The sequence below is a fragment of the Lissotriton vulgaris genome, chromosome 7, assembly GCF_964263255.1.
Source record: "Lissotriton vulgaris chromosome 7, aLisVul1.2, whole genome shotgun sequence".
NCBI lineage: Eukaryota > Metazoa > Chordata > Amphibia > Caudata > Salamandridae > Lissotriton > Lissotriton vulgaris.
Window position 1 is genome coordinate 1,287,043,122 of NC_141695.1, and position 27,080 is coordinate 1,287,070,201.

The 27,080-nt window shown below is 42.5% G+C and overlaps 1 protein-coding gene across 1 annotated transcript in view; it reads left to right on the forward strand.

Moving 5' to 3' along the window:
- Window positions 1-27,080, forward strand: part of LOC147703423 (interferon-induced very large GTPase 1-like) — a 406,840-nt gene that overhangs the window by 224,293 nt on the left and 155,467 nt on the right. The gene's annotated exons all lie outside the window — the stretch shown is intronic.

Below are 27,080 nucleotides of genomic sequence, written 5' to 3' on the forward strand. Positions count from 1 at the left end.
TTGACAACAGCCAGAGGTGGGGGGGGCGGGACGGGGCCAGACCCCCAGCAGTCTATCTTCACACTTTCCCATGGTCGCTGATGGCATCCGTGTTTTATCCCTTAACGTGAAGGGGCTTAACAACCCGGTCAAGCGGAGGGCAGTTCTTTCCTTTCTAGAACATTCTGGGGCTGAGCTCTGCTTGCTGCAGGAAACACATTTGTTGGCAAAAGATTGGCACCGCATGAAAGCTAGGGCCTTCCCACAACAATTTTTCTCAGCGACCTCTGAGAAGAAAGCGGGGGTGGCCCTGTTGGTAGCTAGGCATTTTAAGGGGCAGGTGGGAAGCAAGGTAGCCGAAATCAAGGGTAGACTCCTGGCACACACTGTCCACATAGGCACACTCTCCTTCACGCTTGGCTCGATCTACGCGCCTAACGCTCGCCAAGAGGCCTTCCTTCGAGGGGCCTTGTCAGAGGCGCTATCGGGTGACCTGAGGCATGTCTTGATTGGGGGGGACCTGAATCTTGTCATGGACAATGAACTTGATAGATCTGGCAAGAGGTTTGGAGACTCGGGGGCGCTTTCGGCAGCGGGGAAGCAATGGCTGACAGACAGGGGGTTGATTGATGCCTGGCGGGAACTACATCACACGGCCCCGGGGTACACTTTTTATTCCGCAGTACACCGCACCTACGCCAGAATAGATCACTTCCTAAGCTCCACTGACCTTGTCCCCATACTTAGAGACATTGACACTACACCGGCGGCACTGTCGGACCACGAGGCGGTGATCCTTCAGTTGACCGTCCCTCACACACCCCCACACAAGGGCAGATGGCGGCTTAGGGAGAGCTTGCTGTCTCGGCAGGGGGCGGTACAGCGGCTTTCCCAGACCATCACTGATTATCTAAAGGCGAACGACACGGGGGAGGTGGCCCACGCGACGCTATGGGGAGCACTCAAGGCGGTGGTCAGGGGCGATATTATAGCAATTGCGGCGGCAGACAACAGGGAGCGCAGGGAACGGCGGAGGGACTTGGAGGAGCAGGTAATGGAGCTGGAGAGGGTCCACTGCCGCACGGGCGCCCCTCGCATTTGGCGCAAACTCAAAGCGGCCAGAGCCCAACTGGCGAGCTTAGATCTCGACAGCGCAGAATACGCAGCACTTCGCCTCCGCCACACACATTATGTGGGTGGCGACAAAACAGGTCGCCTTCTGGCTAGCACACTCAAAGCTAAAACAGTCCGCTCTAGGGTTCCCGTTATACACGGGGACGGCGGCGAGGAACTCCGAGATGATACTAGCATAGCAGAAGCTTTCCGGGTTTTCTATGCCCAACTCTACGCCGCGGACCCGGCCATCGAGGGTGAGGCTGGACAGGCCTACCTCGAGACCGTGGACGTCACCGCTCTCAATGAGACCAACGTCAGCGCCTTGGACAGCCCCATCCGTCTGGAGGAGGTTGTGTCGGCCATTGCCAAACTTAAACCCCTGAAGGCCCCAGACCCCGACGGTTTTTCCGCAGGTTTTTACAAGACCTTCTGCCACCTCCTGGCGCCGGTTCTTACGAGGCTCTTTAACTCCTTCGGGGGCCCGGGTTCGATCCCAGCGGAGCTGCTGGAGGCGGACGTCGTGGTCCTGCTGAAGCCGGGTAAGGACCCCAAGAGGTGTGCAGCATACAGGCCGATATCGCTGCTCAATATCGACCTGAAGCTCTTCACGGGCATCTTGGCTTTGCGCCTTGGCCCGTGTCTTCCGGGCATTATTGAACCCGACCAGGCGGGCTTTGTCCCCACCCGACAATGTGCAGATAATACCAAACGCATACTACATGCCATCGACGAAGCCCACTTTAAAGCCTCGGATGCCACGCTGCTCTCAGTGGACGCCGAGAAGGCGTTTGACAGAGTGGATTGGCGATTTCTAGACCACACACTGGCGAAATTCGGGGTTGGCCCTCGCTTTCGCTCCTGGATAGCGGGATGCTATGCGACACCCAGGGCGTCGATCAAGGTGAATGGGATTAGCTCCAAGCCGTTTGATATCCGGCGTGGCACGCGGCAGGGCTGCCCGCTCTCGCCGCTCTTGTTCGCCCTCTATATCGAGCCCTTTGCTCAGCGTGTCCGTGACAACAGGACTATCACCGGTGTCAAGTTCGGTGGGGTGGAACAGACGATGAGCCTGTACGCGGACGACATCCTGGTCGCGGTGGACAACCCTACGGTTTCCTTGCCTGCCTTCCTGTCCGAAATGGAGGCATTTGCCGCGGTGTCGGGTTTTAAAATGAATGTACAGAAATCAGTGGTCCTCCCACTGGGTCGCAACACCAAGCCGGCCAACAGATGCTCACTTCGCATCGGTGGGCTAGAGGTCAGCACTGCTTTACCATACCTTGGGATAGATTTGACTCCCGCAACTGCTCAGACGATCGACCTTAATTACACTAACCTCCTCTCGCGGGTTCAGGGGGACATCGCTAGATGGAAGCAAAAGCCGCTCTCCTGGTTGGGTCGCGTGGCGGCCATTAAAATGACACTTCTCCCCAAGATCCTCTACCTCTTTCAAACTCTCCCGGTCACCCCCCCACTGGGGATGATCAAGAAACTTCAGGACTCCCTGAACCACTATGTGTGGGCGGGCAAGCGACCCCGACTTCGGCGTGACCTCGCTATGCGGGTGACAGCTGATGGGGGCCTGGGAGTTCCGGACCTGCGGTGCTATTTCCAAGCGGCACAACTTCGGTATCTGCTGGAGTGGTCCAGGCCCACCTCCGAAAAACACTGGCTGTTCCAGGACAGGGCCTTGGCAGGCATGTCACTATGGAAGGTCCCTTTCCTGGCGCGCCCGGACAGGCCGGCATATCTGAAGAAATCCCCTATCACTAGGACCCTTATGCAGGTCTGGAATGCCACCGCTGTCCCGAGGGGCCTCACGACTTTCCCATCACCCATGACACCTTTGCTGGACAACCCGGCCTTTCCCCTGGGGTTACCGCCAGGCTCGTTTCCCCAATGGCGGCCATCTGAGTGCCGCTCGGCAGGTTACTTGTTTGACACAGAGGGCTTCCTCCCGTGGGACGTGGTGGTGGCTGACTATGCCCTCGACAAGCCACACCGCTTCCAGTATTTCCAGCTCCGCCACTGGCTGACGCATCCTGAGGTGGCTCCGCTGGTCAGCCGCCCACGGATCCCGTACGAGAGGTGGCTCATGACTAAAAAGTCTGACTCTGGGTCCATTACCGAACTGTACCTTTTGCTGTCCCCACCCCCTCCCGAGGAGAGATCTGCAGGCCAGAAGCGCTGGGAGAGGGAGTTAGGGCGCACACTGTCGGATAAAGAATGGCGGGATATATTTTACAGGGCCCACCACACTGCGAGGAACACAGCCAGCAGGGAGGCGGCGGTGAAAATCGCCTACTACTGGCACCTGACCCCCGAGCGCCTACACCAGGGAAACCCAATCAAAGACCCCACTTGCTGGAGGGGGTGCGGACACACTGGGACCATGCTTCACATACTGTGGGAGTGCGATGCTGTTAAAGAGTACTGGGAGGTGGTGCTGAGGGACATTGACACTTATTTTGAAACTGACATCCCACGCTTCCCGGCGTACGCGATCCTGGGGCTCCCCAATAAACTCATGTTCCCTCTCAAATCACTGCGGGGCCGGCAGATGGGGCTGGCGATGGGGGCGGCGACTCACCACATCTTATCGTTATGGGGCACACCGAGGAAACCCACACATACAGGGTGGCTACACAGGTTATGGTATATCATGGGGATGGAAAGGATCCAGGCCTCGCTCACACAGACCTCAGACGCTTTCCGCGAGACGTGGCAACCGTTTCTTTCATTACTGTCTCAGGAATTCACGGAGCTCACCTGCCCGAAGTACCTTAGGGTCCTGAAGCTGGCGGAGGACTTCCGCAGTGGGACGACCAAAGCGGAACGTAAGGTTTAATCTGGCCCTAGCTCGGCCTCCACCGGACTTGGTTAGGAACACACCGAGGGGGGGGGGGGGGGGAGGAGGGTTCTGTTGGGGGATGGGAGTTGATTGGGAGTTGATTGGGGGTCCGGGTGGGGGGGGGCGCAGTTTTGGAGGGGGGGTAGAAAAGAGTTCTTGCACCAGGCGTTGGGCTTGCTTCTTGCCGTACGATTTCACATGGACGAGCAATTTATTCACTGGCTGGACTTTCCGAGGACGTGCCTATTGTCGTAGCCCTTGCATTGTAGTCTTACTCGCACTGCCTTTTCTTTTTGTTGTCTTCTCTTGCTGTATGTTGTTGCTATGTGGAACTCAATAAAACATATTTGATCAACAAAAAAAAATGTATTATATATACAGCAATCTGCATTTAAGAATCAGTGGATATATACCTATCTTGAGGGATGATTTAGTAGCAGTGTGATTGATTGTTTACTTGACTAATGTATAGTGTCTCACTAAATATATTGGATAGTGACTAAACTGTTTGAATATCTGTATTACTTTGTCAGTTGTTGTGTAAACTGCTGCACCAGTTGGTTACTAGCTAGGTGAAAGTCTATATTAGTTATTGATTAGTTAACTGACCATTTGGGAATGTGTGTGTAGTTTGGTGGGGGATCTGTAACTGCCCAAAGATATGTGAATAATTAATTCAGTAGGTATATCACGTTAAGACTACGTGTTATAATAGTTGTTTGGGTGAGTGAATATGTTTATGGGTGTGGTGATGACCAAATATATTTCTCAATAGTACATGTCCAACAAAGTAGAAAAAATAAAAGGCAGTGTATGTGACAGTTGTTGTATATAAATAAGTATACATAAGGCTCATTGATTGCATGACTGACTGTATAGATAACTGTATACTTGTAATAGTGATTTCACAACACACTAAGTCTGAATAAATGAAGTGCTATTTGTATAAGTGTGTAGCTGAGCAAATGTAAATATGAATAATTGTTTGCAAAAGTGAGTAGGATGACTGCATAACTGAATAGGATGTGTGCTGGTGTGTAATGTCCATATAGGTGTATAAGTATATTTGATAGTGTTCTATTGATCATTGACAACATGTATGAATTAATCTCTAGGTAATTGATTAGATGTGTGTGTAGATCTAGGAAACACTGAGTGGGTTTTTAGATACTTGTATTGCTGTGTAAATGGATTCAAATATGGTACTCTGTATTTTACAGTGAGTGATGAAAGGTTATAATAGTGTATGAAGTGTATCAGATTGTCACATGGATGAGGTCATCAGTGATGTCATCAGGTTAAACAGACAAAATATCGACTCCAAAATATCGAATGGACAAAATATCGACTTCAAAATATAGAATGGACACAATATCGAATGGACAGAATATAGTCATCAAAAATATCGTTTTTAAGGTAAGTATTGTGATATCGAATTTTATAAATATAGAAAGTCAAAACATTAAAGTATATAAAATAGGTTATTAAAATTATCGAATGTTTAATAATATTGCATTTTTTATAGTGTTTTGTATGTTAGTATATGTGTGAAAAATGCATAGTTATGTTATAATTTATTTCAAGTAATAATTTTGTTATTTAATTTTTGAGTAATTTAATTCTGTAGCAGGTTGTGGGTTTATAGGGGAATAGGGTGGGAAGTAATTTAATTATAATTAATTAAATATTTAAACTTATTTATTGGTATTTATTTTGAACTAATTGTTAATTAATTTTTATTTGGTAATTAATTAAATTTAATTGGCAATTAATTGTACTTAATTGATTAATTGATAATTATGTTAATTTTACTAATTTATTTTCTGTAGCGGGTTGTGGGTTTATAAGGGAATAGGGTGGGAAGTAATTTAATTACAATTAATCAAATATTTAAATTAATTTATTGGTATTTATTTTGAATAAATTGTTAATTAATTTTTATTTGGTAATTAATTAAATTTTAATTGGCAATTAGTTTTACTTAATTGATTAATTGATAATTGTTAATTTTACTAATTTATTTTCTGTAGCCGGGTTGTGGGTTTATAGGGGAATAGGGTGAGAAGTAATTTAATTATAATTAATTAGATAATTTTAATTATTTTTTTGTATTTATTTTGAATTATTTGTTAAATATTTTTTAATTGCTAAATAATTAATTGTTAATTTGAAATTAATTTGTATTAATAGGTAAATTATTGTAATTATTTTTTATTTTTATTTTTAATTGATTAATTATTATATTATATTAAAAGGGTAATTACGTTTAATTATTTTTTTTATAGATATTAATGTATATATTTTTTAAATAATATATGAAGTATTTACTTTCCCTACTGTTGCACTCACTGGAGTGGGAATAGTAATTTTACTATCCAAGGTTTTCCCTACTGTTGCACTCCGTGGAGTAGGAATAGTAATTATTTCCCCCTACGCTATCCAATGCTTTCCCTACTGTTGCACCCACCGGAGTGGGAAGAGTAATTGTTTACCCCTACGCTATCCAACGCTTTCCCTACTGTTGCACTCACTGGAGTGGGTATAATAATGTTTACCCATACGCTATCCAGCGCTTCCCCTACTGTTGCACTCACCTGAGTGGGAATAGTAATGATTACCTCTACGCTATCCAATGCTTTCCCTACTGTTGCACTCACTGGAGTGGGAATAGTAATTTTTACCCCTATGCTATCCAACGCTTTCCCTACTGTTGCACTCACTGGAGTGGGAATAGTAATTTTTACCCCTACGCTATCTAACGCTTTCCCTACTGTTGCACTCTCTGGAGTGGGAATAGTAATTTTTACCCCTACGCTATCCAACGCTTTCCCTACTGTTGCACTCTTTAGAGCGGGAATAGTACTTTTTACCCCTACGCTATCCAACGTTTTCCCTACTCTTGCACTCATTGGAGTGGGAATAGTAATTATTACCCCTACGCTATCCAACGCTTTACCTACTGTTGCACTCATTGGAGTGGGAATAGTAATTTTTACCCCTACGCTATCCAACGCTTTCCCTACTGTTGCACTCACTGGAGTGGGAATAGTAATTTTTACCTCTACGCTATCCTGTGGTAAAAATATTGTGTTTTTTTAATTAATATCCTGTGTATATATATATTTATGTTTTAAAAAATATTTTTTTTTACTTAAATTAATTATTTTATCATTTTAAGGTTATTTAAGTATTTTTAAGTATGTTTTAGGTAATTATTTTTAATATTTATTTTAAATTATTTTTAAGACATTTATAAAAATTCGACATTTTGACTATATTATTTTTAAACGATATTTTTGATTCAATATTTTTGCACTTACCTGTTTGTAGATATGTAGATAGGTTTTCGATATTTTGGTAGTAGATATTTTTTTTTAAACTCGATATTTTTAATGCCTATATTTTTGTACCCGATATTATGTCAGTGATCCATCATCAGTGATGTCATTTGAGATGTCATCAGTGATGTCACTGACCATGTCATGAATGATGTAATATGTGACATCATCCCCAGTGGATTGCGGGCGGTAGAGTTACAGTTAGTACAACTAACTATAAAGGAGGAATTTCAATGGTTTTATTTGAGTGAAATGTTCAGCTAACTAGAACACCCCTAAACCTGTTTTTTTCAGAGAATTTCTAAGGTTTTTTAAATGATAATTACCAACTATAACCTGCCTGAAACCTATGTTTTTTTCAGTGAATTTCAAAGGTTTTTTAAATGATAATTCCTAATTATATTGTTTATTAAGCATATCTGTTTTTTCTATCTCTTTAATTATCATCCCATTCTCAACGTAGTAAAAACTGCAAATATTACCACTCTTCAATGTATTCCTTCCTCCAAGAAAATTGCTACAAACCAGAACCACAACTAACATTAATAATATACAAACTAGACGTTCTCGTAGAAAAAAAACAAAAAAATACCACTTCCCATACTTTCAGCAACAAACCAAATCTACAATGCTACCTAACAAAACAGGCAATAGTTTCATTTACGACTAACAAATTAATATCAACATTTAAGTAGTGTAAGGACATCCACTATGTACTGTGTGAATTGCATCCAACTCACACCCATATCTAAAGACAAATATATAATAGAGGTACTAATTATGCACTTCCAATACCCAACAAAAACACCTAGTGCCACCACCACTACTACCAACCCTCCTGACCCCTCCCCATCTACTACCTCAGAGGCAGCGCAAAACAGGAAAACGGACCTTCCCAAAATAATATATCCCCTCAACAGCACACTAGCTCAATGTTCAGAGATGTGGCAATCAACTATGTATAAGGGAAGGAACTCGCACATCAACAATAATGTACAAAATGCTAACACTACCATTGATATGCTATACACAACTCACTACACAAACCAAAAACGTTTCCGTGTGTACATATACTATTAATCCGTGTAGTGTACTACACAGTGGACACAACCATATTATCTCAGATTCTGGGGAATATCTCGGTCATGTAGCTGTGTTGTCCCCCCCCCCCCCCTTGAAGCAGAAACAGAGTGGGCTGGTCTAACGTACGCAACTCCAGCGTAAGAGTATAAATAATTAGCCTACGCCTTGGGCGTGGTTCACTTCTGCAAAGAGAAAAGACTCTGCCACAGCAAAGGTCCTCACTCTGTCACATGGCTGCCGCCATGACCACTTGCCTCCTCAATACAGGCCCATTGCGAACTCAGACTTATGTCTGTATTGACTACTGCCTTTGATCTACACTGCGGACAGCAGGGTTCACAACTTGAATTTAGCTTTGCATCTACACTATGGACAGTAGGGAATTCAGCATTGATGTATTTAATGCAGAGACAATTGTACTGTATGTGTTAAGACTTTGTTAAAATAAGTGACAAAAATTCTTCGTCGATATCTCTGCTGACTACTGCCTTCCAGCAACAGTGAGGACAGCAGTGTTCACAACTTGAATTCAGCTTTGGATCTACACTACGGACAGCATTGAATTTAGCCTTGATTGATTTAAGGCAGAGACAATTGTACTCTATGTCCTCAGATTTTGTTAAAGGATTCAACAAAAAACATTCATCAATGTCTGTGCTGACTACTGCCTTCGATCTGCATTGTGAGGGCTCACGATTCAGGTGGAATGGCGATTGCACATGACGCATTCCAGTAGGCAAGATATATTGTACCAGTGCGACCCGCCTGAAACACGAATCATCGCAGGGTGCGCACACGCTGAGTTCTTCAGGTACCACTAACTCACTGCACCACAAGTCATCTCCCCGTGGCCTTATTAAGGCAGAATTCACTAGGCAAAAAACATTACTCCGAGTGCGGCCTGCCCGAACCACGCATCTTTGCAGGTTTCGTACACGCTCCGTGCCATAGGTACTACTAACTCAGTGCACCCTGATTCATCGCCACATGGCCGTATTCAGGCAGAATTCAACAGACAAAAGACATTGGTCCGAATACGGCCCCCCTGGACCACGCATTATCGCAGGGGACGCACAAGCTCACCGCCAAAGATACTACTAACTCAGTGCACCATAAATCATTGCAAAGAAGAGTGATCTGTTTTATGTCAGCAATGAGGCATACTATCTCTTTTAAGTGGAATTCATGCAGAATTCAATCGACAAAAGACATTACTTCAATTACTGTGCCTCCCCCAACCGCGCATCATCGCAGGATACGTACACGCTAAGCGCCAAAGGTACTACTAATGTGGAAACAGCTGTATGAGTGTGAGTGTGTGTTTGGTTTGTTAGTGAAAGAATGGATGTCTCAATGTTACATGTCCAAGTCACAACATATATAATAGGCAGTGTATGTGAAAGTTGAAGTATATAAATGACTATACATGAGAGTCAGTGATTGTGAGAGTGGCTGCATGGATGAGTGTGTACTTGTATCAGTGATTGTAGAAAAGAGTAAGTATGCATTTGTTTCTGTGTGAATAACTGATGTGGTGTGTGTATAACTGTTTAGGTCAGTAAATTGAAGTGTGATTGATTCTTTGCATGACGGACTAGGTGTGTGAGTAACTCTGGCTGAGTGGTAGTGTGTGAGTGTCTGTATAGATGTATGAGTGCTTATGATAGTGTTGTATTGAGTGATTCTATGGGTGAATGAGCGGATATGTATGTAGACTTAGGAATCAGTGAGTGTGTATGTGTGTATGTAGTAACTGATACAGTGGGTGTATCAAAGGTTATATTAGAGTGCAAGGAGGTGCATTAGATTTTGAGGTAGGATGATGTTATCAGTGAATCAATTTGAGATGTCATCAGTGATGTCACTGACCATGTCATGAATGATGTCATGAATGATGTCATATGTGACGTCATCAGTAGTGCATTGTGGGGGCGCGACTTATAGTTAGCTGAAAACGGGCCCCCGCAGCCCCGGGGGTGGCGGTCCCCGGGGCTGCAGGGGCCTCCCTGGACCCCTGCAATCAGAATATACTATGCCCCTGGGACTTGGCCCACCCGGGGCTAAATAATAATGAAAGGCAGGAGCCTGTGCTTCGGTTTTTTAATGTTCGCGGCAGGATCCGCGGATCCTTTGCGACTTTTGCAGTTTTTTTAATGCTCTTTTTGGCCCTGGGGGTCCTTGTGGGACCACCTAAGCAGGCCTAGGTTGTGAGGGTGTTTCTACCCTGCCCCCTTTTCCTGTTTTACGCATTTGTTTTTCTGTTTTCTTGTGATTCGGGTCTACCGAGTCACAAGATGGCTGCCAACACTTCCTGGTTTGGAGTGTTGACAGCCAATTAGAATAGAGCTTGTGGTCAGGGGGATCAGTGGATCCACCGCGCCTCTATATATCGGAACGTTTATTTTTTGATTTTCTCAGCAACTACTGAACAGATTTACACCATTTAAAAAAAAGGTCTCTTTCTGAACCAAAAGCTACCTTTTTGCCAAATTTGGTGTAATTCCGTTCAGCAGGTTGAGCTGCAGCCATGTCTAAAGTTTCCTATGGGAAATTGATTTTCCGACCTCTTTTTTTGTATTTCTCAGGAACTACAGAACGGATTTACACCATTTAACAACAAGCATTTGCAACTAAATAGGTCTCGCATTTATGCAAGTTTAAGCTATTGGCATTGTAAATGACAATACCTATTATTTATGTTTTAAAAAACGAAAATAATAGGCATTGTCATTTACAATGCTAATAGCTTAAACTCTCGCAAATGCGAGACCCATTGCATTGCGAATGCTTGTTGGTTTCGCCATCTGTAGATTTGACACTCGTCTCTTCCAGTTCCAAACACAACATTGTACACAGAGCAACGTTTTCAACATCAGTTTGCTGCTGTTCGCTGCCACCTAGTGGTCACTAGAAAATCTGTAGCAGAAGAGTGGCTAATACAGCATTCATCTTGAAAGGATACAATAAACAGGCGGGGACTGAGTTCAGGTTAGGTGGAGCTGTTGTATGACACTTCTTAGTTGGGTCAATCATGGTTTACTTCTCATACAGCCAACCAGATACGAGATGTGTTAATAGTTCTCTCTGCAATGAAATGGCTGAGAGACCAGAGTCCATGTGAATGCTTTAAAAGCAATGGCTAGTATATGGGAGTGTGGGTACCATTTTCTGCAGCAAGAACTTAAGAAGCCTATATGACCGTAGTGAAACACACACCCGTAGAAACAGAAAGAAAACACCAAACAAAACCACAAATAAAAACCAGGAGCAGTTCAAAACGTACCAATTAGCAGGCAGCAGCACTGAAATGCTACTGCTTGCGGAGGCAGGTTTTAATACTAGAGAGGCGATGGTTTCCCTCAGGAGGGACTGGTCCACACCATATTTTTAGAAATTATACATATTTTGTTTATATGGTCCTCACTTATAACTCGTTAACGCTCACCTACAGGCTAAACCACAAACCCAAACCTTGCCAATCAAGGAAATCCTTCAGATTGCATGCCAACACTCTACAAACAGATTTGGCGCTTTGGTACTGGTATGACGCACCACAGAAATGTAACCACAATACAAACCACCTATAGTATTGTTATTTACAATTGGACAGCCACTTTAATGTGGCGGAATAAGCTTCCTGTCGATTATGGGACTGTTTTTTTACATCATATTTGAGATGCAAACTGGGTCCGCTGGAGGGCGAGGTGAGCAAGAAAGCGGCCTGGAAAGTAACCTGACCCTACATTTATATAATAATAGGATAGGAGGTTCCCCACAAATGCTTTTTGCGCCAGGCTTCAAGAGCTCAACTGATGCCTTTGCCCTTACCCGAACCCAAAACATTATGCAGAGCTCTGTTATCTTTTGCACAGTTTTTCGAGTATGGAGAATTCCCATGGGCAACAGGTTACTTCGATCTATCAATATTCCGAGCACAAAACAAAGGCAGAAAACTCACTGGTATGTGTTTGAATTTTTCGTCATGCATCACTCAGTCTAACGTGGGACTGTAATGAGAAAGCGTTCAACACGAGGAGATCTCCCCTTTTCAGCTTCCCACCCAACTCCTCCTGCAGAGGGTACACCGACTGCACATTTGTATTTATGCACCCGGGTGCCCTCACAGACACTCATTCTGATACTCAAAAAACCAACTAATAACCCATATAAACACTCATTTAGGTACTTATACACAAAGAGAGACACTGATACAGATATTTACATATTTAAACATTATTTGCGAATACATGTTTTCAGTAAGATATACTTAATAAGTCAGTTATACAATAAATTTTACAATAAAAGATTTAGACACTCATTTACACTTCCATCGCTCTTGACATATACATATATAAAACATATTTAAATTTCAGAAAAACACACATTCACTGGATGATGTCATCAGTGATGTCATTTGAGATGTCATCAGTGATGTCACTGACCATGTCATCAGTGATGTAGTATGTGATGTCATCAGCAGTGCATTGCGGGCGAGCGAGTTATAGTTAGCTGAACTAAGTATAACGGGGGAATTTCTATGGGTTTGTATGAGCGAAATCTCCAGCTAACTATAACATGTGTGAAACCTATGTTTTTTTCAGTGAATTTGCAAGGTTTTTTAAATGCTAATTCCTAACTATAACGTGGCTGAAACCTTTGGTTTTTTCAGTGAATTTCAAAGGTTTTGTAAATGATCATTTTTAAATGTATAAATTATTATATTTCTTTCTTTTTATACTAATTTCTTAAATTGTTATTAAAAATATTTATATTTCTTTTATTTTTTAAATTATATTTCTTATTCTTAATGTAAAATAATAACAAAACGAAATCCCCAATTTTTTTAAATAATTTTTTTCCCCAATTTTTTACAAATAAAATCTGTATAATTCCATTTTCATATTTTTGGGGGTTATCGCACCGTACTTGTACAGTGATCGCACCATACTTTCTACGGTAAATGGTCCTCTGCGCATAGCCGCGCACTCATTACAGATACGCTTTGACCTTGCGCATCGCATCAATGCTTCTGCGTGACGTCATGTACGGCACTTCATAAGTGTACGGCGCAAAAGTTTCTAACTGTTCAATATGTATTTAATGTACTTATTAAGAGTAGACATTATCTAGGACAATCATGAAAATAGTTTTTTTTAACGTTTAATAAGCGATTATTACTTTTAAAAGCAATTACGCAAATCACAGAGGTACGTTGTACGTACTCGCATCTTAAGAGCACGGTAAGAGCACCGTAAGAGCACTGTAAGCTTACACAAGCTCATGTGACCATAAAAGCAGAGTTTTGATTGGTTCATAATACTTCCTATTCCAACTGTTGAAAGACCCCTCTCATTTTGATCATCCTAATTGGACTTTCCCGGGAAAAACATCTATTCTGTGGAGCTGTAGTCTTTTAGAACCAAACTCTACAATAGCTGCTCTTTTTGAGACTTTATCAGTACATTCCTCTGAGGAAGATTTTGTTACTGAGCCACCTCAGAAAAATAGAAAAGAAGCTTTCATTTAGAAGTTTTTTTCATTTCCGGAGGGACAGAAAAACGTGAATGTACCGAAAGTAACGTGCAAGATCTGTGAGGTTACACTTTCCAGGGGTAACCCCACTAAAAAGTACTCTTTCGGGACAGTCTCAATGGTTCGCCTTGTCAAAAATTTGCATCCAAATAATTATGGAAGGATGGCAACACAAAGGTTCCAGGAGAACCCTCAACCTGCAGTTCCTTCTACCTCAACTGTACCACAACCTCCTCCGAGCTGTCCGCATCCTATTATTGTGCCTCAGTTTGCGGAACTTACAAATCATTGTAAATTTTGCAGATAACTCCTTTGTTACGGTGAGCAGTCTATTGACCTCATTGTGAAGAGCAAAGAAGACCATTGTTGCCCAAAACAATAATATATATATATATTTTTTTGTTCCTGTTGCACAGTTTTTTTGTTTCCAGTTTCATTTTTTTAGTTTAAAAAAACCAACTAAAATCTTCCTGAAAAAATAAAAAAAAAATAGAAAACTAAAAAGAAAAAAATATTTCTTTTCAGAACTACCTCCACTGGCTTAAGAAAGAACTACATTTCTATATTAGTGTGTAAAAGATTGTCAGAATGAATGTGTAGTGCATAAATGAACAAATGAATTAGTAGTGTATGGTGAATGTGAAAGAACAAAACTATAAGGGAGTGCTACAGCATAAATTTATAAGGTGTTTACCTATAGTATACTGTAGTACCTCGAAGCACTTCAATGTAACATATCCATATAAATAAGTTACAAGTCTATGCTTCAATTTGCAAGGCTAGTGAAACTGCCTAGGTGAATTTGTATGTGTTAGGAGCGGATTTACAACCCCCTTGTGCCTATTTTACACATCTTTTCCGTCACTTTTGTGATGAGGCAGTGTTGCAAAAGATGTGCCATGGTGTCTGATATTTACAATGTGATGCATATGGAAGGTGCATCATATTCTAAAGCCCTGCGCCAGAAAATGGCTTTCCTGCGCAGAGAGGGGGGGGAGTGGAGGTGTTCTAGCATCGGAACACCTCCTAAAAGTGACTGAGTGAAATCTATAAGATTTCATTCAGTCACTTTTACGCCTATGCTACGTCAAAACCCTGCACCTGCTTGAAACAGGTGTAAGGATTGACACAGCTTTCTGAGCATAGAACCCCAAGAGCATTGCTGGAGCTGCGTTGCACGTGGAACACAAGTCATCAATACACCACCTTCACAATACAAATACATCACATATCTGTGCCGTTTTTGCTCTATAATACACTACATTGTAAATACGGTGCATTCATTGTGGTGATATCACAGTGCACAATAACTGCCATATCTCTGGGGATGTACCACTTATTGTACATCTGCTGATTACTGTTTGAATGTAGTGAATGGATTACTACACACTGATCAATGAGTCACTACAAAACTATAACAGAAATGACAGAGTGCTTGGTGGAAGTGTAAAGATAAAGCCTGAGGAATTCAAAATATAAAAGGTAAATTTGCAGATGCATAGAACAGTACATGCATAGTAAATAGGAGTTTGAAGCAGTCCATATACTAAGGCCTACTTTGCTCCATAATTGAGTACTGACTGCATGATTACAGTTCTGCAAAGAGAGTGCATGACTGAATTTATGAGAGCTTCAGTTTTACCACAGAACATATATAAGGAAATACTGCTGAATTGCTCACTACAATATTGAAACAGTAGAGTGAGAGTGATTGTGAAAGTCTAATGATACAGACTGGGAAATTAATGTAAAAAAACAGCTACATGGAAGCGTGCATGCATAGTCTATACAGGTTTAAAGCAGTACATGACCTAAGGCCTACTTTGCACCATGATTAGTTGAGTACTGACTGGATAATTACAGTTCTGCAAGGAGAGTGTCTGTCTGAATTTAAAAGAGTTTCATTTTTAGCACAGTGCATACATAAGGGGATTCTGCTGAATAGCTCAATACAATACTGAATCAGCAATCACAGACAGTTTGTTGGAACTGTAAGAATATAGACTGGATAATAAAAGCTATAAAAGACAAATGTGCCCATGCATAGAGTGCATGCATAGTGTATAGGAGTTTGAAGCAGTCCATGCCCTAAGGCCCACTTTGCGCCATGATCACTTGGGCACTGGCTGAATGATTACAATTCTGCAAGGAGAATGTCTGGCAAAATGTATAGCAGCTTCACTTTTAGAACAGTGTATACATAAACGCATACTGCTGAATGGCTCACTACAATACCAAGATAGCAGTACCAAAAATGTTTGGAGGAAGTGTAAAGATACAGACTGGGCAATTGAAAGTTTAAAAGCCAACTTTACAGGTGCATAGGAAAGGGCATTTATTATTTATTAACCTTCCCATAGCCCCAAGCGCCAGCACACCTTTCCGAGGGTAGGATTACGATTTACAAATGCTAGCATTTTTTAAATTAAGAACCATAAAAATAACAAATATTAAACCTTTTTTTTCTTCTAATGATAACGATATTTTTTTATACGTCTTCTATTTAGATGCTTTTAATCATGAAAATGCAAAGAACACATTTTACCGACTAACACTTTTTAAACTCTCCAACTTATGTAGATAATACCTTTTACGTGTTACTATCAAAATCAAAACCTTTACAGCTTCACAGTTTGTAACTTTTCCGAACACGTGCAGAAGAAAAGCAGTTAAAACGTGAGCACGTGTAAACTGCAAAACGTGCCATGTAAATAGGCGAAGCCACATCTTCCTTCCATAGACTACTAAACAACAAAAAAAAACTATATAAACCACACCTACTGTGCAATTAGTTTCGTTTTCGCGAGTTATTTCTGAATCGCAGGTTCCATTCTCTAGCATCGGATTCTCTTTTTGCGTCAACAAACATATTCCGGAGTTGTAAGTTGTTTCAATATGGCATAGGCATAGTACTTAGTTATAAATTGTGGCTATTTGTCAATATTTAAACATTTATATGTAGAAAAAAAATGTATTGCATGTTTTTCGCTTTTTCTCTGTAACGTCAGCAGCTTGTTCTTCGAAACAGATATATTATAACAAATATTACTCCTTTTCTGGCTCTTTTCACCTTATATATAGTGACTTTTTATATTATAATATTGATACTGCACTTCGCTCGAGAGGTGTAGCTAACCCGTCGACGCAAACCCTAAACATTTACAATCAACGTCACAATGTTAAACTTGTTATTGTGTATTCCCCTAGAGATCACATACTGTTAATATGTATATTATAACATTAACAGTCTTAGGGATCTTAGCGGAATTCACAATCCGCCGTCACAAACAGTAACGATAAGTAAGCCACGTTACCGGCTTGCGGCTTTCAGTCTATTTTCCCCTTGTGATCATATGCTGTGAGAATATATACATGTTATTATTCTCACCGTCATGATCTCAGAGGAATTTATGACCCGTCGCCACGAAGATCACATTTTTTCACCTCCCAGAGAAAAGAAGTTCAGTAAATAATTACCCCTCGACAGTATTTCATTATGGATGTTCTGTTAAATACATACCTTTATTTTCCTTTTCTTTTTACTTTAACAATGGTATCAATCGTTATATTATAATAGATTGTCCTATTGCTACAGAAGAGGAATGGGAGATTTTTCATCGCCATCTGTAATATAATTATCAAATATTTATAAGTACTTGATCAGATATTTTTATATATATTAAAATATAGCTATCATGCATACTTTGTTACTTTAAATATTTAATAAACCCTACATTTCTGAATGTTATTTTCTAATTTCTATTCTTATTTGCGATTCCTATTCACCTTCTCCCTAAAGAATATATAGGACCTATACTTTATATTATAAGAGTAACATTCTATATATTCTTTTATGAGTATGTGATTTAATAGCGGAACAGTCTGCCACCTGTAAACACTACGACAGCATATTTCTGAATTGTACAGAATACAAATTTGAAAAATAATAATGCATGCATGTCTATGTAATATGAAATAATTTATATTTTACTGTTTTACTTGTTCTCTTGATCTGAGATAATGTAGTGCGGGAGTGTTTGTTGTAGCACTTCTATTCTACTTTATCTAAAAGTAACTGATGTCCTCTTACATCAACAAGAATGTGGGGAAACACTTTTAAATACTGTAGCACAAAAAAGAAGTATATAGCCACGCTTAACTAATATTTTATGAAATTCCATTTTTAATTGTCACCCCTTTCACATATACTGCAACAGTTTCTGAGGAAAGTTTATTTGTATGTGCTTAATAAAAACTGTTTCAAACCTAGACTGATTTTGTTTGCTGCCCAACCACACCTCCCCATCAGGAAAGTAAACACCACATTATAAGTAAATAGTACTACTAAGAAGTATGTCACCTACAAACTTGATAAAAGAAAACACCGCAAGACACTGTCATTTTTCGGCCGTGATTTATACATAACACGGCAATTATATAAATGACCCTTGAAACATATAAAAAAAATATTTCCCTCATAATTACTCTCCACCACCTTATGGGCACTGTACACAGTTAACAGTGTTCCTAACCTGCCTCCACTACTTTCTTTTCCCATACTCCTTTGAAAAATGCATCACAATATCACTGACAACAGTGAACCGTTCACATCCAATAAGGAGCAAACTTGTGCCAACAAAATGTCCATGTTGTTCCAAAGACGAGCAAGGAATGACTGCTAAGTCTTCTGCTTTTAATACTTTACAGCCAATGAACATTAAATTTCGTAAAGTCCCGCTTGGAGCACGTTAACCCAATACTCCCCGAACAGGAAGGAATCCCTAACAAAACTTTTCCACGGACTTCTTCTACGACTAACGGTTCCTATAAAAAAAAAGAAATAAATCGCCAGCACTGTAACTATTTCAACTACTAACATATTCTGATGAACTTCTAACCTCTGTACTCGCGCAAGTGATCCATGAACTGTTACTATGGTAACAGGCAAAGAGGTAGTGGATGTACTGTGGTAAATTTAAATTACCTATACATTTTTCTATACCATAAATATCAAAAGAATAGCTCATAAAATGAGAGGCAGAGTCCGTGGTATGTGAGTCATACGGGCTTTATTCCAGTGGCTCGAGCCAGGGGAGAATCGCGTTCCATCACCACTAAGGTTCAGGAAGGGAATGTCGTATTTTATTAACATCATACAATATATATAGTAAAATCACATAATTGCAATGGATACAGTAGGCGTAACACTCCAGGCGGAGCAAGTGAAAAGAGAAAGATAAGAACATATGGGCGTAGAAAGAGGCGTGTAAAGAGGCGTATACTCGGCATGTCATAGGAGTGTCACAGGTGGGTGGATGTATGGAGGAAATCTGCAGGGTCAGCAGAAACCTTTACTCGACATGCGCGCGCAACTTAGTCATGACGCACAATTGACGTGTAACTGGGGAGAGCTGGGGGGTTGCCTTTAGCACTAGTAGAGGAGTCTGGTGTCTGGGATGTCAGAACGACCTGCACCTATAACATATCTGATATCTTGTGTTTGGAGGATGTATTGTCTGAAGTAAAAGGTCTCTCGGGCAGAGGCCGTTCATTACTGAATGCTAGTGCGTGCCTATATTTCTTCGTGCAATGCGCGGGGGCCATGGGCCTACCATGGTAACGGGTGCAGTAATTTACTTGCAAGGAGACAGGAAGGCCGGGCCCTTTGCTCTGCAGGCGGGAATATGTTTACCTATTTCACTAGACTGGAATGTGTTTTTGCGGAGGCTGAACAGATAACTGTAGGCAAAATACTGTCTTGGCAGGCAGGCCAGGCCGAGCCGGGCACCGCTCGCCTGAGCAGGAAGTAAGGTAGAGGTCAGGGATGCATACCTAAACTGCAGCTTTCTGAGACAGAAGAGGCTCGAAGCCTCAATTAAGGGTCTGGCTCGACTGAACCACAAAAACGTGTGCTTCGCGTTATTTAAACGTGTATCATGGAAATGCATTGGAAAAGCAGGCCTTGGTGCGGAATTAACGTTATATTCAGGGAAGGCCTGACATGTCAATGTTAGACGGAAATGCAGGGGCATTATCATGGCAGGTACGGGAAGGGTATTACATGACATACATGGGGCACGGGTGCATGGATAGGGTGCGAGTGGGGGACACATTTTGACCATACAAAATTTCTATTTCCTCATTCCCTCCTTGGCCCCTACTTCACCCTTTAGGATATGTCTATTTTCATGAGACCATCTATCTGTTCATATAACATCATTTGCTCGTCTTTTCTCATTCGAGCACGGGAACGGGAACGTGGACGGGGAACACAAGCAGTGGCGCACAAGCCGCAAATCGCTGGCCCACATTGCAGACAGAGACAACAACTGAATACTATGAGCAATACTATCCCTAGGAATGATAATACTTTCCATCCCCAGGCTGATATCACACTCCAGAGCTAACCGGACCATGTCCAGATGCCTGGATTCTGGTGTATCTGGTGAGCAACCTTATGGAGTCTTGTTATCGCTGCATACACTGACGGTGCGTTATTAGGAATAAACACACAACAACTGGAGCCGATCACTCTACAAGCTCCACCCCTATCGGCTAGGATGACGTCAAGGACAAGGCGGTTTTGAAGAACAACAAGTCTCATAGCAGACTGTTCTTCCGTTAAGTTACCTAGAGCAGAAGTAGTCTCATTCACTACTGCTTCCAAAGTTCTGGTTAATCTACGTATTAATAAACTGTTTTGGATGGGACCTATGAAGAAAAAGAATCCTTTATTGAAATCGGTATATTGCTCCAATGTTGTTTCAGTCTGATCAACAATTGGGGCCTCGATCTCCCTCTTATGTCTTATATGTACAAGGCGTGAATTTCGATGATAATCGGATGGGGCTAGAAAAACAGGTGGCAATAGGAACGCGATATAACACGTTCCATCCCAATCCAAGGGCAGATGTACATAAGCTGTCTGACCACAAATAAAATAAGAATGGCGGGAAGCTTTGAAAGTAGACTTTCCTTTATCATTGAATTCGACCACAGTATTACAATCACTGTGTCCTAGATGTACTGAACCATTCTTTTTAACGCATAATTCGCCTTTTACTGGTAATACTGTTATAAACGGTAAGTCCGAATTAGTCTCGGACTGGACGTTCAGAATCATGAGGTTGAGGGAAAAATTTCCTAATGCATATACTTCATTTTCTAGATCGGTCCCTTTCCTTTGGGGAAGACCGTCTGCGTCTGGAAAACATGCTTTATTCATGACTGTATTCAGGTTCCCCCATATCCAATCACCCTGGGAAACCGTGGACTTACTATCTAGGGATGACATTAAAGCAAACCATGCTCCGCACGAACCATTATGTGTAAACAGATAGGGAAAGAGGGGCAGAGCTCCCTTGAATTTCTGATAAGGTGGGAGTCGGCCACATACCCAACAATTTGTAGCGTTGCTGGTCTGGTGTGTATGGTGTAACATACGAATAAAAGTGTTGTTGCGTAGTGCTAGACGATAGGATAGTTCGTGAGGTGGCAGGTCACTGAAAGTATGCTCTATAGTGTCATTGAAAGAAGTATGTACATGTGAACTAAGAGGAGGAAAGAAAACATGTAACGTCCAGCTTACACATATGATCGTAATACTCAGAAAAAACATAAAAAGCAATGTAATGATGCATCTACTACGTAGATTTCATTTTCTTGACTTTCTGTCTATCTCTCTCACTATTTGGGTCTATCTCATACATGTCAGAAACCTGTCTAACCGCTTCACCCGAGGGGGACTTAATTAAACGCTGTCTGACTTACTAGACCTCAACTTTGCTTTATACTCCTGTTGCGGAGTTTTCTCTAACAGAGGGAGCTTAGAGTCTGTGTCAGAATTAGGGCAGTCCTTGGGAAAAGTCTCTGGACACAGTCCATGAAATCGTTTGATGTGGCTGGAATGGATCCAGCCTTTCCTTCCCTCCACCTTCACTGCGGTCCTCGTGGTCATCGACACCAGTTTCGGCTCCCGCCACCTGGGCTCCAGAGGGCTTGAGCGGTCAAAGTTTCTTATATGAACAAAGTCTCCCGGAACGATTTCATGCGGTTTCACTTGGGTGTTGTCCGGGAAGGCAGCCGCGACCTGTGAACGACAAGAGAGTAGTGCAGACATCAAGGAGGCCAGGTAATCTGTCAGCATATTACTGTCAACATCTGTTATTTTACGCGGCATAGGCGTACCCCACATATTCGGTGGTCTGCCAAAGACCACTTCGTACGGGGATAGCCCTGTTCTGGAATGAGCTACCATACGCATGTAAAAGAGGGCAACCGGCAAGGCTACCATCCAATCTACACCTTTTTCTGCACAGACTTTCGCTAATCGTGTTTTCAGGGTCTGATTATGTCTCTCAACGAGACCAGCTGCTTCGGGGTGTCGTACACAATGGAATTTCCACTGGTATCCTAACAGGAGTGATACCTGTTTCATCAGTTCGGACGAGAATGGCTGTCCATTATCTGAGTACACGACACGGGGCAAGCCGTATCGCGGGAAGAATTCACGAACCAACTGCTTGGCAGTGGTCACAGCAGTGTAATCTGGGACTGGGTACGCTTCTGTCCATCTGGAAAGGGCACATACAACTACGAGGACATACTTAAATCCTCGACATCTGTCCATCTGAATATAATCCATCTGGAGGACTTCGAATGGGTGGTCAGGAGGATGAAATCCACCTTGTTCCACGGGAATGCCTTTGCCTGGATTGAACTGACAACAGATCATGCAAATACGCACTTTCTGTTTTGCTGCTGCACGTAAATGCTTGTTGAACCATATATTCTGTATACTGTCTAACATGGCTTTTTCTCCTAAGTGTGCTGGACTATGTGTTGTATTTATGATAACTTGAACCATAGAGTCAGGCAGGAACCATGTAGCTTTTCCCTTTGTCATCCACCCCTGGTCTGTTTGGACCCCTCCTAGTTCAGTCCATTTCTTAATTTCGTCTGGAGTGGCATGTGTCTGTATGTCGAGTACGTCTTGTATGGGGTCCTTAACTGTCATGCAATGTGTCTGTGATGGTACTCCCATCATAGTCGTGTTAGTCGGTATGTCTGTTTGAGTCTGAGCTGTGAGCTTAGCTGTTCGATCTGCCAGGTCGTTACCCTGGGAAATAGTGTCTGTTACTTTTGTATGTGCTTTGCACTTCATGATGGCTATGGCTGTAGGCAAGTGTATTGCTTCTAACAGAGCTTGTATGAGGGGACCATGCTGGATCTTGGCTCCGTGGGAGGTCAGAAAACCTCTCTCTTGCCAGAGAACTCCGAAGTCGTGAACGACTCCGAATGCATACTGTGAATCTGTGTATATGTTTACTTTCAGGTTCTTGGCTCGTATACAGGCTTGGGTCAGAGCAATGAGCTCTGCCGCTTGGGCCGACAAGGTGTCAATACGATGTGTCTCTATGACTTGACTATGGCCACTAACTCTCCTGTACTTGTTCTCATGCATGAACCATCCACATAAAGTGTCAGGTCCGGATCGGGCAAGGCAATGTCTGTCAAGTCTTGTCTTGGTTTTGTTACAGTGTTAATTACTTCCACGCAGTCATGTGGTGCAGGGTCTGTTGTGCTCAACGGTAAAAGTGTAGCAGGGTTTAATGTGTTGCAACGTCTGATCTCAATGTGTGGCTGGAACAGTGTCAATTCATATCCTGTCAGTCTTGCTATGGTCAGGTGCTGTGTCTGAGTTCGGTTCAGGAGAACTTCCACTGAATGTGGAACTTGTACAGTCAGGGGATGTCCTAATACTATGGAATCACTTTGTCTGATTGCTAGAGCTGTTGCTGCAACTGATTTCAGGCACGCAGGCAGAGCCTGGGCCACTGGATCCAATGTACTGGAAAAATAAGCACAAGGCTTGTGTTTGTCTGCCTGATCTTGAGTGAGAACCGATAATGCTGTGCCATCGCGTTCAGTAACAAAAAGTGTAAAAGGTTTGCTGTAACATGGTGTCGCTAAAACTGGTGCTTGACATAAAGCTTTCTTCAATTCATCAAAAGCTTGTGTATGTTCCTGAGTCCAAGGGAGGACAGTCGAAGTCGCTGCCTCCTGTGTTGTCAACTGTATGAGTGGCTTTGCTAGATATGCATACTGGGGAATCCATTGTCTGCAGTAAGAAGTGAGGCCAATGAAGGCCCGTACTTCCTTTTGTGTCTTGGGCTGTGGAAGATGTGCAATTAACTGGATGCGGTCGGGTGTCAACTGTCTACCCCTTTTGGACAGCAAGTGTCCAAGGTATACCACTTGCTGGGCACAGAATTGCAACTTGGAAGGGGACACCTTGTGCCCCTTTTCTGCCAGGAAATATAAGACTGTCAGTGATGCACGTTCGCAGTCTCGTTCTGTCCGGGCTGTGATCAGCAGATCATCAACATACTGGAGTAGGGCAGTGTCAGTAGGCATGTGAAAACTGTCTAGTTCTCTTTTCAAAGCTTGGCTGTAGATACTAGGGCTTTCTGTGAATCCTTGAGGAGCACGTGTAAATTTGAAGCTTCGGCCATTTAAACAGAATCCGAAAAGATATTGGCTTTCCGGGTGGATGGGGACACTAAAGAAGGCGTTCTTGAGATCGATTACAGTAAAGAACACAGCTTCTGAGTCAATAGCAGTCAATAGTGACGAAATGTCTGGGACCACAGGGTACTGTGGTATTATGCATTTGTTTAATTCTCGGAGATCAATCACCAGTCTGTAGACCGGAGGTGCATTCGGGTCAGTTTGTTTAAGAATCGGAATGATAGGGGAATTACATACATTGGAGTCGGTTTCTACAACCACTCCTTGTGCAATGAGCTCGTCAACAATTTTCAGTAAGGCCTCCACAGCATCAGGTGGTAATTTGTATTGTCGGATACGGGGCAGTACAACTCCCTGTTTGAGAGTGACACGGTATGGTGTAATGTGCATACAACCTACATCAGTCGGACCTTGCGCCCATAAATGCTGTGGAACATTCTGAAGTCTGGGATCAAAATCTCTGAAAACATAATGTCCTTTAAAATCACGTAAAAACAATCTCACTCCTTCCGGAGAACAACAAATCACTGCTCCTAGTGCTTTCAACGTTTTAATACCAAGCAAGTTTTCAGGGCATGATTTCGTAAGCAGCAAGTCTGTAGTTCGAGACAATGGACCAACTTCTAGGGAAACTGGTTTTGACACTTCATTAACAATAGGCTTTCCTGAAAATCCCAGGGAAACATTCTGTGAGCCTGAGAGGGGTGCCCCTGGAACCTCGTCATGACTGATGGTAGTTCTGCTCGCCCCTGTGTCAATCAGAAATTTTCTGTCTTTCCCTAATACCTGACTACAGGAACTTCAATAAGGGGCAAGCCAACCTCCCTCTCTAGGCTGTTTCATGAGTACTGTTGATAATCTGGGTAATCCGACTGTGCATACTGGTACATTTGTTGCGTGACATGTTGTGTGGCAGCTATGGGTTGGGGCTGGGGTACAGCTACTGTCTGTTGTGTATTCTGTGGAGGTTGCGTGTTCTGCGGGATATTTTGTGGAACATGTTCTTGTCTAGGAGGACGCGGTCTTTCTTTCATCTTGCCTGTAGCGATATTGTGTCTCAGAACGGCACATTCGTTTATATAGTGACCTGGCTGTTTACAATAATTGCAGTTCCCTTTAACAGGAGCTGCAGAATGACCGGACGGCGCCGTACCCCGTTTCTGACCATCAGCGGGGACGGACTGGGCAACTAGGACTTTCATTTTCGTGTCTTTGATACGTCTCTGTTCATGTTCGTGTTCCTCTCTAATTCGGTTCTGATGGTACTGTAACATTTGTAACATTTGGGAAGGGGTATTCGCTTGCCATGTGCTCTCAACCTTCAGTACTCTGTTCTTAACCTGCGGTAAGGAATTCTCTACTAATTTGGTCACAAAAAGATGTGGATACGATTCACTACTTGTCTTCAGGCCGCTATTAATAAGGAAACATTTCTCGAATCTGGAATAAAAATCACTAGTGTCTTCATCTTGTTTCTGTTTGCAGGCTGAGATAGCATCCCAATCTTCCTTTTTAGTAGCTAGTAATCTTGGCAAAACTTGTACCAACAACTCGGGCAATGCCTTGGCTTTTTCCCCGAGACCAGTACCAGGGACTCGTGTCCTATCCTCGTCTTCTAATTCGGCCCAGACAATCTTTTTCTCTCCCACCTCCCATTCTTTTTCTTTAAGTTTTTCGTAAATACCTGCTGGCAACATTACTTTTAACATTTTAATAATATAAGGATACGTATACTCCCCCATGCGGAGCATATCTTTTAATTCGCGATGAAACCCTACTGGGTCTTTATCGTGGCAGGGCACTAATTTTTTCATTTCCAGTAATTCCATTTTCGTTATGGGGGTGTAAACAAATACTCGATGACATGTACCTGCATTATCTCTAACGGGATGAACCTCTCGTAAGGGATTCTGTCTGTCTATGTAAAATGGTTTCCTTTCTGGGTGTGGAACAGGAACGAAATGGGGAGTCAGGAAAGTTCTGTATTTGTGTCGCTGTTCTAGAATGACAGTAATTAAATCGGTACCTAGGCCTCTCCATCTACCTAGAAGTAACTCTTCCAATATATTATATAGGGGACCTGGATCAGAATGCTGACTTTCGTACAATGTAATGAGATGCTGGATCATATACATACCAGCTAATCGCTGTTCTTCCGGAGGAAGACTCAAAAATGTTTGCGCTACTATGTCATCTTTATATACACTAGTATTGCCAGCCCATTGTACTGCTGACCGGGCTAGTTCCTGTTCGTGCATGCTACTAAGGTCACTATAACCTATTCGCTGTTTCAGTACTTTGTCAGTGGCTTGGAATAGATGCTCGAGAGAACATTGTTCTGGTATGGGGGAAAGGACACGTTTCTTACATTCTGGGCGTATGGGTTTGTCAAAGGGTCTCGCCCTACCTACGTACGCTATTCTATCTGGGTTCTCAATTTCTATGTCATCGTCTTCTGAAACTTCATCATCCTCTTTATCGGCTTCTCTCTCTGCCCTTTCCCTCTCGTGTATGTCTAGAATGACCTTACGAATCTTTCTGTACATGGCTTCTATACAAGCCTGTCTACTATGTTTGCCATCGGCTATGTTGTCACTCCATTTTGTCAGGACTTTCATCTCTTCTTTATCATAACCGGGCTGGTCTTGTTC